The 18,467-nt window shown below is 44.7% G+C and overlaps 1 long non-coding RNA gene across 1 annotated transcript in view; it reads left to right on the top strand.

The window, feature by feature from the left end:
• Positions 1–10,532, top strand: part of LOC106510039 — a 108,534-nt gene extending 98,002 nt beyond the window's left edge. The window contains exon 7 of the long non-coding RNA XR_002343239.1: positions 10,001–10,532. This is a non-coding gene — a long non-coding RNA (uncharacterized LOC106510039). The remainder of the gene's footprint in view (positions 1–10,000) is intronic.

The raw sequence follows: 18,467 nt of genomic DNA on the forward strand, positions 1-18,467 counted from the left end.
AGTTCCCAGGCTAGGGGTTGTATTGGATAGCTACTGGCCTATGCCATAGCCAAGCGACACGGAATCCGAGCTGCATCTTCTACCTACACCATAGCTCACGGCAACTCTAGATCCTTAACCCACTGAGTGAGGCCAAAGATCAAACCTGCATCATCATGGATACTAGTTGGGTTCGTTACCACTGAGCCACAATGGGAAATCCACCTCTTTTGTTGATAACTGTGACTAGAAAAATCTCTAGCGCATTGTAGACATTCAAGAATTATCTGTTGGAGTTCCCGTTGTGGCTCAGTGGTTAATGAATCTGACTAGGAACCATGAGGCTGCAGGTTCAATCCCTGGTCTTGGTCAGTGGGTTAAGGATCTGGCATTGCCATGAGCTGTGGTGTAGGTCAAAGATGCGGCTCGGATCCTGTGTTGTTGTGGCTCTGGCATAGGCCGAGGGCTATAGCTCCAATTCGACCCCTAGCCTGGGAACCTCCATATGCCGTGGGAGCAGCCCAAGAAATGGCAAAAATACAAAAAAAAAAAAAAAAAAAAAAAAAAAAAGAATTATTTGCTGATTGTTGAATAAACAAAACAAAACAAAACCTAAATAAAATTTGCCTCCATGGTACAAATGGATTTCCATTATACACAAGACACAAAGCACTAGATAAATCAAAGTTTAATGGTGACCTCCCACAGGATTCAGCCACTGGCCATGTCATCTGGATTCACTGGGCTTCCTGGCCACGGGCAAGCTCCAGAATCTTATGTAAACCAGGAATGGTCTATACACAGGCTTGGTCAGCCTCATTCTAAGTTTCTACACCAGCCCAAGGCTCTATGTAAAAGAAAGTATTTTAGGGTGGCTCTCAAACTCAAGTTTAAACATGGTCATGGCTCTCAAACTCAAGGTTGAACATGGTCATGGTTAAAATCCAGATGTGCTGATTGCTTAACAGGGTGGTCCCTTTTGCAGGGGGCACTGCATAAGCTTGTAGAGTAGGGGATCCCTTAGCTTAAGGAAGAGTCAGTCTAATAAGTTGAGCTCAATACCAACGTCTTGAGGATCTGCAGAAAGAAGAGGTTCTGAATACTCCCCCTTGTCTTAAGGAGCTGTAAGTAAATATGGAAAGAGGTATTTCACTACACATCCTTCAAATACAAGGCACAAAGTCACACTGCAGTGGTGCCTGTGTAGGAGAGGTGACACACAGGGAGGAAGAGGTGTCCTTCCTCCTTCTTCATGGCTCACATCCGCAGCTTTGATGTGTGGAGGGTGGGAGAACACAGAACCTCTTCAGCATGTTGGGGTCCCCAGTGTGGGAGCCATATTCATAGCAGCTTCTTCCCAAGCACATTGAAGACCTTTCTAGAAACTTCGAGATAGAAGCTGGAGAGCACTGGTAGGGACAGGGCCCCTACAACAGGAGGCCAGAGTAAGATGTCTATGGTATTTTTCATAACTGGAACTCTTTTTAACATTAGCTCCAACCCCCATTTCAACCTAATGAAGCCCAGGGAAAATGGGCTACCCACATTTACTGAACAAATAGTTACTGCCAGGCACTGGAGACATGCAGAGAGCAGCAAGCAGCTAATATTTCTACTTTCACAGAGCTTAGTACGGTATACAGGGAGAGATAGAAAATCAACAGACCTCAACAATGGAATCGATGAAAGGGCTACATATGGGATAGAAAAAGAAAAATTAACAGTAGGTCCGTGAGAAGTACCTTCTGCTCCATTTTGCTGTGAACCTAAAAAAATAGTCTCAAAATAAAATTTTATTTTTCTCCTAATTTATCCCTCCAGCCCCTTTCCTCTTTGGTAACCATAAGTTTGCCTTCTATGTCTGTGGTTCTATTTCTGTTTTGTAAAAGAGTTTGCTTATATCATTTCTTTTTTTTTTTTAGATTCCACATATAAGTGATATCATATGCTATTTGTCTTTCTCTGTCTGACTTACTCCACTGAGTTTGATAATCTCTAGGTCTGTCCATCATGCTGCAAATGGCATTATTTCATTCTTTTTTTATGGTTGACTAATAGGCCATTGCATACATGTACCATATCTTCTTTATCCATTCATCTGTCAGTTGACATTTAGGTTGCTTTGATGTCTTGGCTACTGTAAATAGTGTTGCAATGAACACTGGGGTGCACTGTGTCTTTTCAAATATAGATTTCTTTCCATATTTGCCCAGGAGTAGGATTGCTGGATCATATAGTAGTTCTATTTTTTTTTTTTTTTGAGGAGCTTCCATACTGTTTTCCATAGTGGCTGTGCCAACTTATGTTCACACCAATAGTGTAGGAGGGTTCCTTTTTCTCCACACATATTTTTTAAAAAGTAAAGAAAAATAAGAATTAATTGAGAACATTGAACTAAGAAGAGATCTTTGCGTAGGAATTCCCCTTGTGGCTCAGCAGTAACAAACCTGACTGGTATCCATGAGGACGCAGGTTAAATCCCTGGCCTTGATCAGTGGGTTAAAGATCCAACATTGCCCTGAGCTGCGGCATAGGTCGCAGATGTGGCTTGGATCTGGCATTGCTTGGCTGTGGCGTAGGCTGCAGCTGCAGCTCAGATTTGACCCCTAGCCTGGGAACTTCCATATATTGTGGGTGTGGCCATAAAAAGGCCAAAAAAAAAAAAAAAAAGTTTGGGGAAAGTTACTCTTAGGAAGAAGGTACCAACTATTCTCCATCTCACAGCTTCAAATCATAACCAGCACCGCCATGAGCCAAACCACACCACCTTTGTCCAGCCCTTTATGTCCCCTCCCTGTGCACTTAGAGCCCCATGGCCTTTAACACACAAGTGACAGCCTGGCACTGTGATTTAGGAGGGTGCTGTCCTTGTGGCTGGGTTGTGAGTGTCTGCACCCAGGCTCTGCAGAGCTTCATGCAGTGGTGAGCCCATTGCAGGGGCTCGAAAACTAACTGCTGACTGTCTGACAGTGAGTGAATGAAGTGGAGTCACATTGCAACAGGTGAGGTTTAGGTCAGATATAAATGCTTCTTGTCAGGTTCATGAAAAGCTCAAACAGCTGTGAGGGGGAGGCTGTGGTTCACACCATGTTGGGCTCAGCTCGGGGAGGATTAACCCGTTGGATGCAGGACCCTAGGGGTGGGTCTGTTTCAGCCACTACACAAGCTGCAGGGCTGCATGAGGTCAGTCCAGCTCACTGGCCATACAGAACCTTTGAAAATGTGCTAAGTTTCAGAGTCCTAAAAATGGAGGTTGCCATGAGGCATGGGGTCCTGAAAATCTTAGGTCCAATCCTAAAATCATTTTACCATTTACTGCCTTGACCAGAAAAAGGAAAGTGTGTGTGTGTGTGTGTGTGTGTGTGTGTGTGTGTGTGTAATCAGTTTGTTAAGGTCTGCAAAATCTTTGGAATGTTTTCTTTCATCTTGAAAAGTAATATATGTCTTGGGAGTTCCTACTGTGGTGCAGTGGGTTAAGGATCAGACTGCAGAGGCATTGGTTTGACCCTTGGCCCGACACAGTGGGTTAAGGATCTGGTGTTCCTGGAGCTATGGCATAGGTTGCAGCTGTGGCTCAGATCGAATTCCTGGCCTGGGAACTTCCATATGCAGCCAAAAAAAAAAAAAAAGCAATATATATCTTGAAGTCACCTCTGTAAGGCAGGTAAGGTTATGGCTGGATTTGCAGAGAATAATTGACAGCTTTGGGAAGTATGATTGCCCAAGAATGAGAAGTGAAATGGACTGATTTGGGGGCAACACTGAGAATGCAGGCCTAAAAAGAGCAAAGTGGAAAAAGGGATCCCTGAATACTGAGGAGAGCACACCTCGTCCATTGTTTGTCTGCTTTGACAAAGATCCTCAGTAGAAATGCATTCACAGAGTTCCTATTGTGGCTCAGCAGTTAATGAATCCAACTAGTGTCCATGAGGATGCAGGTTCGATCCCTGGCCTCACTTACTGGGTTAAGGATCCAGCATTGCTATGAGCTGTGGTGTAGGTTGCAGACACGGCTTGGATCCTGTGTTGCCATGGCTGTGGTGTAGGCTGGCAGCTATAGGTCTGATTTGACCCCTAGCCTGGGCATTCCATATGCTATGAGTGTGGCTCTAAAAAGACAGGAAAAAAAAAAAAGAAAGAAAGGAAGAAAGAAAGAGAGAAAGAAAGAGGGAAAAGAAAGAAATGCATTCACAATTATGCATCACTTACCTATCTGCCTACCTGAAAGACAATAGTTACTTTTACTATGTGCAATGCACTGTGATATTTTCTACAATACTTCATTCTTTTTCATCTTTTCTTTTTTCTTTCTTCCTTTTTTTTCTTTTTTTATGGCCACATTTGTGGCACATGGGAATTCCCGAGCCAGGGACAGAATCCGACATGCAGCTGCAACCTACACCACAGTTGTATCAACAACAGATCCTTTAACCCACCGTGTGGGGCCAGGAATCAAACCTGTGCCTCTGCAGCAACCCAAGCCACTGCAGTTAGGTTCTTAAACTCCTGTGCCAGAGAGGGAACTCCTTTTTGTTTTCTTTTTAAAAAATGTTGGTCATGGAGTTCTCATTGTGGCTCAGTGGGTTAAGAACCCAACATAGTCTCTGTGAAGATTTGGGTTCAATCCCTGGCCTCACTCAGTGGGTTAAGGATCCGGTGTTGCTGCAAGCTGCGGCATAGGTCACAGATGTGGCTCAGATCCATTGTTGCTGTGGCTGTGGTGTAGGCCAGCAGCTGCAGCTCTGACTCAACCCCGAGCCTGGGAACTTCCATATGCTGCTCATGCAGCTATAAAAATAAATAAATAAAAATAATAATAAATATGCTGGTTGTTAACCTATGAAATTGAGTGGACTGTGACCATCTTTTTTTTTTTTTTTTTTGTCTTTTGTCTTTTTAGGGACACACCCATGGCATATGGAGGTTCCCAGGCTAGGGGTCCAATCGGAGCCAGAGCTGCCGGCCTATACCACAGCCACAGCAACACCAGATCTGAGCCACATCTGTGATCTACATTATAGCTCATGGCAACACTGGGTTCTTCATCTTCTTAAACCACTGAGTGAGGCCGGGGACTGAACCCGCCTCCTCATGAATACTTGTTGGGTTCGTTAACCACTGAGCCATCATGGGAACTCCTGGCCATCTGTTTTGAAACCACTGCCCCTGGGTGGCTTTAGATGGAGTAAGCAGTGTGGTGCCCCAGGGCCCGCCTGCCTCCTGCAACAAGGCGGGTTCCTGGAACACCTCAGGGCCTTGCATCTGTGCAGGGACCGCTGATGCCCTGTCCTTGTGCTGCTCCTGGCAGGTTTAGCCTGTTAACCCTGTCTGCACGCCCCAAGCCACCGGGTGAAGGGTCAGAGGATGGAGTGAGCAGCCACCTCTTGCCTGTCCCTTATCCCCAACGAGCCTCTGGCGCCTCCACCTACAAAACAGACATCCAGCAAAAGATCCTTGATTCAGACTCTATGACACATTGGGATTTGTTACCATTTGGTTCGGGGTTATTACAAAGACTTGCCTGGGTGATGTTCCTGAGTCCCGCCCAGATGTCAGCAGTTTCCATCGTCCTTGAAGACAATACCAGAGCTCAGGACATCAGGAAAATGAAGTCCGCCCTGCCTCCAACCCTTACGTTTAGCCCCCTTTTCTAAGACAGATAATCTGTTCAAAAGAGTTTCCCTGGAGTCATTTCCTTATTTCAAGAGGCAGTGCCTGGCATCAGCTGAGAGGGAGGGATACACTGAACCTCCAAGCAAAGGCCTGAGTCCTGCGAATCAGAAACACCTCCGAGGAGTTCCCGTCATGGCGCAGCAGAAACAAATCCGACTAGGAACCATGAGGTTGCGGGTTCGATCCCTGGCCTGGCTCAGTGCGTCAAGGATCTGACATTGCAGGGAGCTGTGGTGTAGGTCGTAGACACGGCTCAGATACTGCGTTGCTGTGGCTGTGGTGTAGGCAGGCAGCTACAGCTCCAACTGGACCCCTAGCCTGGGAACCTCCATATGCCGTGCGGCCCTAAAAAGAGACAAATAATAATAATAATAATAATAATAATAATAAAGAAAAGAAAAGAAAAACATCCGAGTGAGTTCCCATTGTGGCTCAGAGGAAGTGAACCCGACTAGTGTCCATGAGGATGTGCGTTCAATCCCTGACCTTGATCAGTGGGTTAAGAATCTGGCATTACCATGACCTGTACTGTAGGTCACAGACGAGGCTTGGATCCTACATTGCTGTGGCTGTGACATAGGCCGGGAGCTGCAGATTGGATTTGACTGCTGCCTGGGAACTTCCATATGCTGCAGGTGCAGCCCTAAAAAAAGAAAAAAAAAAAAAGAAAAAAAAGAAAAAAATCCAATCATCAGTATGTTCTTAGCCAGTGTTATGCTGAGAAAAGTGAAGGTTCTAGTGTTAGATGTTAGTGTTATTAAGTAAGCTATGCTCTTAAGGTGTCTGAGTCAGGAAACAGAAAGTCAGGATGCTTTGCTGGTGAGGAAGCTTCAACTTGAGGGGACGGTTCATCTCACCCTAATTCTGGGGCAGGGACAGCCACCAGGTGGTTTTAGTCACCAATGATGTGTTTCTAGTGCCTGTGCGGATCTGGCGTGCAGGGGACTCTGGCAGGGAAACCCCTGGAGACCTCCAGGTAGAGGCACAGAAGGCTGGAGAAAGACTGAACCCTCAGGAAGCACAGGGCTCAGCAAAGAGGGGAAGAGGGGTAGTCTGCGCCTGCGTTGTGAGAATGATGAGGCTTCAGAGAAACCCCCCAAAAATACCTGCTCTCAGATATATGGTCATTTGGCTGTTTTGTTTGTTTGTTTGTTTGTTTTGCTTTTGTCCTTTTAGGGCTGCACCTGCAACATATGGAGGTTCCCAGGCTCGGGGTCTAATCAGAACTGTAGCTGTCAGCCTATGCCAGAGCCACAGCAATGCCGGATCCTTAACCTGCTGTGTGAGGCCAGGGATCAAACCCACAACCTCATTGTTCCTAGTTGCATTTGTTTCTGCTGCTCCACGATGGGAACTCCTCGTTTGGCTGATTTTTATTCCTCGTCTGTGGTGAAGTCTTTTTAGGCACCCATTCATTCTGTTACCTTAAAGATATAACAACTAGAATTTCTTTGATCATATTTCCGCGCCTGAAGTTTTACTTTTTTAATTTTTTTTGTGTGTGTGTCTTTTTAGGGCTGCACTTGTGGCATAAGGAGGTTCCCAGGCTAGGGATCGAATTGGAGCTGTAGCTGCTGGCCTACACCACAGCCACAGCAATGCCAGATCTGAACTTCGTCTATGACCTACACCACAGTTCATGGCAATGCTGGGTCCTTAACCCACTAAGTGAGGCCAGGAATCAAACCCAAGTCCTCATGGATACTAGTAGGATTCATTACTGTTGAGCCACAATGAGAACTCCTTTTTCTGAAGTTTTTAAAACATTTTTCCCTAAAATACTGGCTATGCTTTCAGACAATTACTCTTTATTTAAAACCATGACATGTTTAGCTCTTCTTTTCTTCTTAATGTATTTTTTCTTGTTTAACATGTTTAACTTGAAATGATGTCAGATTTCCCTGGTGGCACAGTGAGTTAAGGATCTGGTGTTGTCACTGGTGTGGTTACTGCTGTGGTACAGGTACAATCCCTGGGAACTTCCTCATGGTGTGGGAAAAAAAAAAAAAAAAGACATAATGTCAGCAACATGCAGGAGACTGGCTGAGGTTTACCTCTACGTGTGTCTATAAAATCAATGATGTCTGCCTGGAGTATAACCTCCTGGGGTCAGGGCCATGCTGGCTGCTTGTGACCTACACCAGGCTTTGCAACTGACTCGGTATACAGATGTGAACAGAGAATAGGGCAGATGTTGCTCATGGGATAGACTCACTATGAATCAGAAGAGGCTTATCTGCTGCTAGAAATTATGTCATTCCAAGAACCTAAAATTAAACAGTTGTGATGTTAGAGTAAAATCAACTCTATAGCCTCGATGAGAGAATACAGCGAATGAGCAGTCCTATTTTCTGCAGATTCAGCAAATCAGTAACAAGACCTAAAGCCTATAAGTTTTTAACAATGTATTAACTTTATAGAGGATTTTTCAATGCTAAGCTGTTAATTATAATTAAAAATGAAGTGGTCGGAGTTTCCGTCGTGGCTCAGTGGTTAAAGAATCCGACTAAGAACCATGAGGTTTCAGGTTCGATCCCTGCCCTTGCTCAGTGGGTTAACGATCCGGCATTGCCCTGGGCTGTGGTGTAGGTTGCAGATTCAGCTCGGATCCTGCGTTGCTGTGGCTCTGGTGTAGGCTGGCAGCTACAGCTCCGATTAGACCCCTAGCCTGGGAACCTCCATATGCTGCAGGAGTGGCCCAAGAAATGGCAAAAAGACAAAAAAAAAGGAGTGGTCATATGGCTATGGATTGCCATTTTTTTTGGGGGGGTGGCTCTTTTTAGGCCTCCACCTGTGTCATATGGAGGTTCCCAAGCTAGGGGTCGAATCAGAGTTGTAGCTGCCAGCCTATACCACAGCCATAGCAACTTGGGATCTGAACTATGTCTGCACAGTATATCACAGCTCACGGCAATGCAGGATCCTCGACCCAATGAGCAAGGCCGGGGATCGAACCTGCATCCTCATGGATACTAGTTGGGTTCCTTACCGCTGAGACATGACTGGAACTCCTGTGTTGCCATTTTTTTAACCCAACATTTTCATCTGGCCATCACTCAAAGCTTTATGAGTGGTTAGTATTTTTTTACTGCATTTAATAAACGAGGAACCTCAAATTGGAAGAGTTTAGAATTCAAGATTTCCACTTTACATTTTTGGATGGTCTTCAAGACATTTTCTCCCACAAGAGCTCATTTCATCATAATAACGTCTTACAAAATGGCAATATTATTATTGGTTCTGCTGAGGTAGAATAAGTTTGAGAGAAACTAGTAGCTCAAGAGTGCTCTGTCTCTGGCCCCAGATACATGTGCTGAGGCCAAGGCGAGGCTGACTCAAAGCCTTTGTCAGCACAAGGCTTTGGCCCTGGAACACAAGTGCATCCCCCAGGGAGCCAGGCTGCACTGCTTGGAGGGCCCCTTGTGACCGGGCAGAGTCAGCAATGTGAAAAGTAGGCCAAGGCCCTTTCTTGGTGCTTGCCTCCACACTCACTTAATTCTGTTTTCCTGCTCTGAGTCCAAGGAGAGGCTGGTCCAGGAAAATGAGAGATAAGCAAAGGAGAGAGAAAGAAGATTCCTTTTAAGTCTAGAGCAGGCCTGGCTTATTTCACCTGATCAGAGTAGAAAAGCCCCCAGGCTAGAGTAGCCCAGGATCTGTTTGTTCTGTGTCTCTGGTTCTGAGGGATCTGCCATTCAGAGATCTCTACTCTTCAGAGAGTGAGACCACGCCACTCACCATTTGGCTTAGTAACAAGTCCTTGATTCAAACACATCAGCCCTCATCCTCCTTGGAGAATAGATGAGTGGGAATGAAAGAAGAGAGTAAGGTAAACCCTTTTACATTCCTACATTATAGCTGCAGAAACTGAGACTTAGAAGGTTCAGTGGCTTGTCCTACATCCCGCAGCTGGGCAGAGCTGGGCGGAGGTGGGCCCAATGCAGTTTCATCTGGTTGAGCCTTTCGTTTGACCTGCAGAATTGCAATGCATATGGCGTCTTCTACTCCCCACTTCCTGGTGGGACTCACACACTGAGCAGACTGAATGCCCTGGGCTGTTGCCACTCAAGAGCTATGAAATGCATTGAGGCAAATGCAGGATAGCTCCTTCTATGCAGAGGAGTGAAAGGCACTGAAATATGAAGAGTTCAAGGAGCTGAATAGATGAAAGTGGGTACTTGATGATTATAAGGGCTGTGATATCAGGCTGTGAATATTGGAAGGACAGAAACATCTGGAATGATGAACTACTTAGTGGGAGATATGATGAAGGATTGAAAAATAAGAAGTTGAATAATGAAAAAAAAAGAATGAAACGAAATCTAATAACTCTTCTCTCTTGTTTCTCTAGGGTGGAGAGGAATAAGTTGACTCCATCCAATTGACAATCTCAAAAGTTATTTTTTTTTTTTCAAAACAAGAATCCCACTGCAATGGGATGAAATAGGAAGACAAATGAAATTCATTCCCAGAGGAACATACAAGCCAGTTTAAATAAACTTTGCATAAATGGCTCTTCTTTCAAATCTTCCCCAATATCCACTGTCAAGGCTTTAATTCTTGCCTTATTAAGCCTCATTGGGCATGTTAAGGTGGCCTCTAGCCATCTCCCTTCCTTCAAATTCTCTAACCAACTTACCCTCTATATGGCCATGAAGTGATCTTTCTAAACCATTTTCCAGAATAATACTTTAAAACCATGTGACTTAAGAAGACTAACCCCTCTTTATTGCAAATAACAGAAAACCTGACTCAAGCTGTGTAAATAAAAAAGTGGCTTTCTAGGTTCATATAATGGGAAGGTCCAGAGATAGGAGAATTGGCTACAGGATGGGGTTTTGTTTTGTTTTGTTTTGTTTTGTTTGTCTTTTGTCTTTTTATAGGGCCACACCCAAGGCATATGGAGTTTCCCAGGCTAGGGGTCTAATCGGAGCTACAGCTGCTGGCCTACACTACAGCCACAGCAATGCCAGATCCGAGCCGAGTCTGTGACCTACACCACAGCTCGCCACAACCCTGGATCCTTAACCTGCTGAGTGAGGCCAGGGATCAAACCCGAAACCTCATGATTCCTAGTCGGATTTGTTTTCCACTACGCCAAAACAGGAACTCTGGCTACAGGATGGTTTGACCCCCGTGGTTCAATGATGTGACTGAGGACCAGTTTCTTTTTATCTCCCAGCTATACCTCCCATGGTACCAGCTTCATTCTGGAATGAGGGTGCCTTGTCCTGGGCTTGCAAGAAGAAGCCAAGAGCTTGTGGGATTGCATGCTTCCCTGACTACTTTCCAAGGCAGAGAGTGCTGTCCCAGGGCTGGGCAAGGATCCTTATATTCACTTGATTGGATAGGCCTAGGGCACAGGCCCAACCTTGAACCCACTTTTGTAGCCAGGGGAATAACAAGTGTTGGTTGGTTTAGGTGAACCAGGAACTACCTTGCACCTGAAGACTCTAGGACAAATATAAGGATAGAGGAGAGACTGAAAGCTGGGTGGGCCACGGGAGACTCTCCACATTTGAACTACCAACCTCCCCTCCTGTCTCAATTCCCACCACAGTTACCTCCTTTGCATATCCTGTACTCAGCTATATGGGAGTATTTGTTGTTCTCTGAATGCACCTTGAAAATCAAAACTCATTTTTTTCATGATGGTTTTCAGATCCCCAGCTAAATAAATATCTCCCTTCTACATTCTCCAATTCATCTTCTCCACATCACCAGATGTGTGATTCTAGACAACTTATTGGATCTTTCTGAGCTTCAGTTTCCTCCTCTGAAAATATGGATAATACTAGCGCATGTGCCAGGAGTCTTGAAGTGTAACTGAATACATGGAAGCTCATGGAGACTCAACAGTGTCTTGAGTCAAGAAAGCATCAATATACATTTTTCTTAGCTTTATTTTTATTAAAGTATAGTTGATTTACAGTGTTGTGTCAATTTCTGCTGTATAGCATAGTGACCCAGACATACATATATATATATTCTTTTTCTCATACTATCTTCCATCATGTTGTACTCCAAGAGACTGGATTTAGTTCCCTGTGCTGTACAGTAGGACCTCATTTCTTAGCCAGTCTAGATGTAATACTTTGCATCTACCAACCCCTAAGTCCCCATCCATCTCACTCCCTCTCTCTCCCCCTGGCAACCAGGAGTCTGTTTTCTATGTCCATGAGTTTGTTTCTGTTCATTTTCGCCATATTTAAGATTCCAGATATGTGATATCATATGGTATTTGTCTTTCCTCTCCTGACTTACTTCACTTAGTATGAGAATCTCTACTTCCATCCATGTTGCTGCAAAATGCATTATTTTGTTCTTTTTTATGTCTGAGTAATATTCCATTGTATATATGTACCACATTTTCTTAATCCATTCATCTGTCAATGGATGTTTATGTTGCTTCCTTGTCTTGGCTATTGCAAATAGTGCTGCAATGAACATAGGGTGTATATATCTTTTTGAATTATAGTTTATCTGGTGTACATTATTATTATTTTTGCTTTTTATATATGTACCAGTGAGCCTTGTGGTAGACTGACTTTGTGTTTATCTCCTCAATAGATTGTGAGCTGCTGGAGGGTAGCTGAAATGTATTCATCATACATATTTGATTCACTTAAATATTTTGAGCACTGTCATGTGTCAGACACTGGGGTACAGAGAGCAGAACATGGTCACTGTCTACCCTTTTAAGGCACAGGACATTTGTATAGTTGAATTGAAATTAGGACTGATGGAAATAACCACATCTCCTGGCTGGATGGGCATATCTGAGTGAAGTCAGACCATAAAGGCTGGTCCAGGTCCCAAGGCTGGCAAGAACCATAACCTGGGCTGAGAGTGCATCATTTGGGGCCACTTCCAAGGCAGCAGACAAGCCATGGAAAGGCTATATCACAGATGAAGAGATGATTGAAGTGACAATACCACAGTTGGTGCTCTTGATAACCCACTTGATGGAAGACCCACAAGTTGGAGAAGCTCAGAATAGACGGTTGCCTCCTGCTCTGCCTTTTGGGATGGGCTGAGACATGGCGGCATTCACTCAAAATCTGCCCTATGATGAGACAAGGACATTCTTGCTCCACCTGCCATAACCTCATCCTTCCACATTTTATTCCCTCTTACTTTGTTTTCAGGCATCTTCAAATTCATCAAGGGATTCTGGAAATAGGATGCTTTGCAGTAATTCAGATGAGACTTCCACGGTGGCCCAAATGAGCTCATTATTAGTAATAGGGGTGGAGGAACGTGTGTGGGTTTTGAAATATTTAGGGAGAAGAACAGGCCAGACTTGATGACTGTTTGGATGTGCAAAATATATCAGTGAGGATGATTTCCACCACAAATAATCGACACCCTTCCTCATGTTGACAAAAATAAAGGAAATATATTCCCTAAATAATAGAAGGCCTAAGCTTAGGACCTGCTTTAGTGTTTGTGAGTTCAGCAGCCCAACATTCCTTGTCATTCCTTGTACATCCACAGCATTGGCTACATCATCCTAAGGCTGGTTTCCCATCACATCAATAGGTGGCTACCCTCAGGGATGTGCTTTTGTTCAAATGGGATGGGGGTAGAAATTGGCTTTTCTCACTGAGAAATCCAAAACAAGTCTCTTCTCAGGTTTCTTGAGCCTAGACTGATTTAGACCTGCCCACCCCCAAGCTCATCAATCACTATCATGGAAGATGAGATTATGGTGGATATACAATCAGAGGCAGGGGTGAGGAGCAGGTGGAAAGGATGTTGGCGGGCCAACCACGATGTCTGCTAGCTTGGACAACTAGGCTATGGTAATGCCCTTTACTGACTAAGGCATCTGCATGGAAGAATTGGTTTGGGGAGATATGATAAGCTTACTTTTAGACTTGCATCCTGATGTTTGCCTTCATTTAGTAGAAGAGTCCAAAGGATACTTAGGTCCCTGGAGATTTTCTGAGGACACATCCTTAGTCAAGAAGAGTTATGGGCCCAAGAAGCCATAAACTCTTCTAGGCCCTTCTTCCCTTGCCAATCCAGGTGCTGTCCGGGCTGTGCCAGGATGGTCCCTGTGGCAAAACCACGTGTGAAGGTTTTCCTTCTTCCAAGGGAGTTCTCAATTAATTACTCATTATTAAATCATTAGCATTACTCGTAAAACTCAAACGAGATGGTGTCTGAGTACGGTATTTGCGACATCTGTTGTCACTTGGTAAATTTAGGTTTGCTAATGCAACCTTTACTGGGCCTTTTCATCTCCCTAATGCTGTTTCTGTGATTATTCTGATACCAGGAGCGGGTAGGAGTGTGCTAAAGATATTTGCTTCAAATGCAAGGTCTAGGCTGTGTTGTGTCTAGAATTCACAAGTAACCAGCAAAGGGGAACTTGAATGAGATCTTGGGAAACAGCTCAGTGTACTGGTTCCTACTAGACTAGATAATAGATTCAAACTGCCTGGGTTCAGCTCAACCACTAGAAGCTCTGTGACCTCAAATCAGCCTTACTCTGTGCCTCAGCTTCCTCATCGGCAAATTGGGTTTGATTTTGAGGATACTAACAGAATCTATCTCACAGGCTGGTTAGCAAGTTCTTTTTTTAATTACATAAAAAAATTAAAGTATAGTTGATATACAATGTTGTGCCAATTGCAAGTGCTTATACAAAAAAAAAAAAAATGCTTGTGAAGTTACCTGGCATATAGGAAGTGTTCTTTATTTGCTTGGTTGCTGATTATTTTCTAAAAATATATTCTTTAAAAAATTCTAAACCTGTTCTTCCTTTTGTCAACCTATTTTCAACCAAATCTTACACTCAGGCTTTGATGAGAATGTTTCTCCGTGACACAGCCTGTGTAACTTGAGCTGGAATCAAAAGCCCGTCCAGGCTGACCTTCAGGCAGGTCACCACCAAGCTGTGGTCTTGGGGGCTTCTCAGGATTTGACTCCATCTCAGCCACAGGTGGTCTATTACCTTATTTAACCCATTACATCCAATTAAAGGGCAGGCCTTAATTTGCCTTTCAAGTACTTATAATCAGCTAAACTCTTCCGCCATCACTTCCTGATGCTAAGATCTCCTGCTTCCTCTTGCACACAGGAACAGCAGAAAGAATCAGATATTCAAATGAAGGAATTTTCAAAGTCTTTCTAAATTTTTACTGGAAGATGGTTTCTCCTTCCCTTCAGCATTCAATGCATTTACAAATCACTTATGTAACAATCTGTGGCAGCTTTGAACTAAATGCAAATCACCTCTTTTTAAGTCAAAGGAATGGTAGAAACTTTTGTAAGAAAACATTAATGGGAAAGAATTTATGTAGGTTAATTGTCCCATTATAAAATAGTATATGCTTAATATGGAAATTTGGAAAACACAGAAAAGTACATGGGAAGAAAATCACCTATGACCAACTAGAAATATCTACTATAAACATTCGAGGAGTTCCCATTGTGGCGCAGTGGTTAACAAATCTGACTAGGAACCATGAGGTTGCGGGTTTGGTCCCTGCCCTTGCTCAGTGCGTTAAGGATCCGGCGTTGCCCTGAGCTGCAGTGTAGTTTGCAGACGCTGCTCGGATCCCACGTTGCTGTGGCTCTGGCGTAGGCCAGCGGCTACAGCTCCGATTAGACCCCTAGCCTGGGAACCTCCATATGCCGCGGGAGCGGCCCAAGAAATGGCAAAAAGACCAAAAAAAAAAAAAAAAAAAAAAAGAATTTATCTGGGGCAGTGGAATATGTAAGTCAAGGGACAGTAACATTTTTAAGGTTCTTGATTCATACTGCCTATTCTAAATTGTCTGTTCCAACTTAACCTTCCCCCCAAGAATGGGTGAGAGTACATTAGCAGAAGGTCAAATTTCATTCTCCTTCTGTCCAGAGGAAGCTGTAGGGCTCTTATTCCCTTCCCTCCTGAGTCCCTTACCCACTTTTAAAATTACTGTGATTGAAAATTACCATCTTAACCAGTTTTAAATGTACAGCTCAGTAGTGGCAAGTATGTTCACATTGTTGTAAAACAGATCTCTAGAACTTTTTCATCTTTTAAATCTGAAACCCTGTACCCATTAAAACCTAACTCCTTTTTTCTCCCTCCCCACAAACCTCTGGCAACCATCATTTACTTTCCATTTCTATGACTTTGACTCATTTAGAGATCTGTTAAGCAGCCTCAGACAGTTCTCCTGAGTCCTGCAGAAGCATATCTAGAAATTACTTGCAGAGGGATGGTCACTCAGAGGGTGCCCTCTGCAAGAGGCAAACATGCTGCCTTCTTGCCCTTTATTGCTACCTCTTCCACCCCAGGCCCACCCTATGCACCTAAGCTCCATATCGTACTCACGCATCCATCTGCCTCTTGGATAATGGTGCTTAGATGCCCCACAGTCACTTATAACACAACATGGCCCAAACTGAACTCAGCATCTCATTCCATTTCAAGCCTGTTCTTTGGTCCCCCCAGTTGCCTCTTCCAGTGAATCCCACCATCATTCATCCAGGCTGTATAAGATAGAAGCCTGGCATCGTCCTAGACCCCTCCTGGTTGCTTATAGCCAAAATGAGTTTGGTCCCCATGTTCTGTCAGTTCCACCTTCTAAGTATCTCTTGAAACTGGACCATCTTCTCCATCTGGTTTTTCATTTGAGTTTCTTATTGGGTTAAGTCAACTTCCACTCCTCGCCTCTAGCCCAAATCCCTTCAATCCATCCTTCAAACTACTGCCCAAGTTATCTTTCTCGAGGACAAATCTGATGATCTTATCCCTTTCCTCAAATCTTTACATTTAGGTTAAAGCCCAAAGGCCTCAACCAGACTTTTCATGATCCTGCCCCTCCAGCCCTGTGCTGCAGCTGTGCACACCTGTTTGCAAAGCATCTCATACTCCATCAAGACTAGTGGGCCTTTTGTACCTCCTGTTACCTCTTTTTATTTATTTTTTTCACTCCAGAGACATATGGAAGTTTCCAGGCTAGGGGTTGAATCTGAGCTGCAGCTGCCTGCCTATGCCACAGCCACATCAGATCCGAACCACATCTGCAACCTACACTGCAGCTTGCAGCACCACCGGATCCTTTAACCCACTGAGCGAGGCCAGGGATTGAACTCGCATCCTCATGGGTACTAGTCAGATTCTTAACCCCTGAGCCACAACCAGAACTCCTGTTACCTCTTTTCAGAATGCCCTTTTCTCCCATCCTCTCTTGGCCATCTGTTATCTGTCACTTAAATGTCAGATGAATCATCGCTTCTCCAGGAAGCTGTCCCAAGTTCCCCTGCCTGGATCTGGCGCCCCTCTTCTGGCCCTCATAGTTAGTTGCCAATACAGACCTCCACTTCTGAGTCATCTTTAATTATTGGTTTACATGCTTATCTGTCTCCTCAACTAGATTTGTAAGTGACTTAAAGACAGGTTTTGGGTATTTCATCTCTCCATCTGCAGCTCAGGCCAAGCGCCTGGTGCATAGATGTGTAAAACATCCTTGCTGGATGAATGAAGTTACCCTTGATCTTATTTCACCACTTCTCTGCTACTTTCCAAGGCAAGGACAAAAATCTCTCCCTGTTGCTATAGCATATAATGTTATACAATGAGTCTTTACTAAAGCCAACTTTCCTTTTATAGAGAAGTATGGATAATATTGTATCTTTAAAGTGGGGATTTCCATTGTGGGAATGGAAGAATTACTACAGTTTGCAACGACAAAAAGTCAAGAACACAGAAAGCAGGTTTTCTTTTAATTGGGCAGGGTGTATTTTGTCCAGCTCACTACTGTCCTCTGTTAGTGGTCCCTAACAAATTCCTTCACACCTTCTCAAAGCTTAGCACCAAAGTGCATGACACTCAAAAGCTCAAGTCCAAGGACACAGCACTGACCCAAAGGTCAGGACTCCCTTCTCCCCTCTCTCCTCTCCCATCGTACAAGTGATTGTTTTTTTCAGACTGTGGAAACATTTTTTTTTTAAATGAACACACTAAAGTATCTTTCTTTCCTCCATTATCCCATTCTGGAAAAGTCTGCTGAACAAACGTGTGAAAGGAATTTTGTGAAGCATTTCCTAATCAGGTTAGAAGTCTAATGAGACTTTCTCCTTTAATCCTGCTCTTTTCCCCATTCCTGCCCTTACTCTCCACTCTCAACACCCCGACTCCCCCGCTTTTCGGTTGCCATTGCAATTCGTTGGCATTTGCTCCACAATCGGCATTTCTTCTCCTTCCCTTCTCACTCCCACCCTCCTGGGAGGCAGAGAAAGAGGCGCAGAGGAGAAGGGGAGAGAAAGAAATCCAGGGAGTATTCAGCCTGCCCGGCTCCCTACAGGAAGTCATCTTGCTGCTTTTAGGCTGGCCACACGCCTCCCAGCCAGCCAGCAGCTCTAACTAATTAGCACACGTGATGGGAATTGGAAACAAAGTCGCCAACAATAGGAGCGTGGGAACCAGGGCTGCGCTGCAATTACAGCTCCCCTCCCCCCAAACGGCCCTCCCACCCCCGCTTCCCCCCGCCATCCGCTGCGGGCGACGCGCCGGCCGCCCGGGGAGGGAGCCAGCCCGGACAGGGGCGCCCGGGGCCTCCCTGTCCCGCGTCCCTCCGGTGGGTCTGGCCGCTCCTCTGCTTTCTCTGAGCTTCCGCGCACAATAGGGGGAAACGTGTTCAGGGAACCTCAGCTCTTGCCAGATCACGCGGGAGGTCAGTTACTCTTTGTTGGGAAAGAGAGAGGGAAGAAAGACGGTCATCAGATATCCTCCTTGCGACAGTTTAGGGACTCGCCAGTTTAGGAGCGCACGGCCCCGCCTGAGGGACCAGGCACCCCGGCGACATCTGCAGCCAGCG

Source organism: Sus scrofa, chromosome 4 (genome assembly GCF_000003025.6).
Source record: "Sus scrofa isolate TJ Tabasco breed Duroc chromosome 4, Sscrofa11.1, whole genome shotgun sequence".
Lineage (NCBI taxonomy): Eukaryota > Metazoa > Chordata > Mammalia > Artiodactyla > Suidae > Sus > Sus scrofa.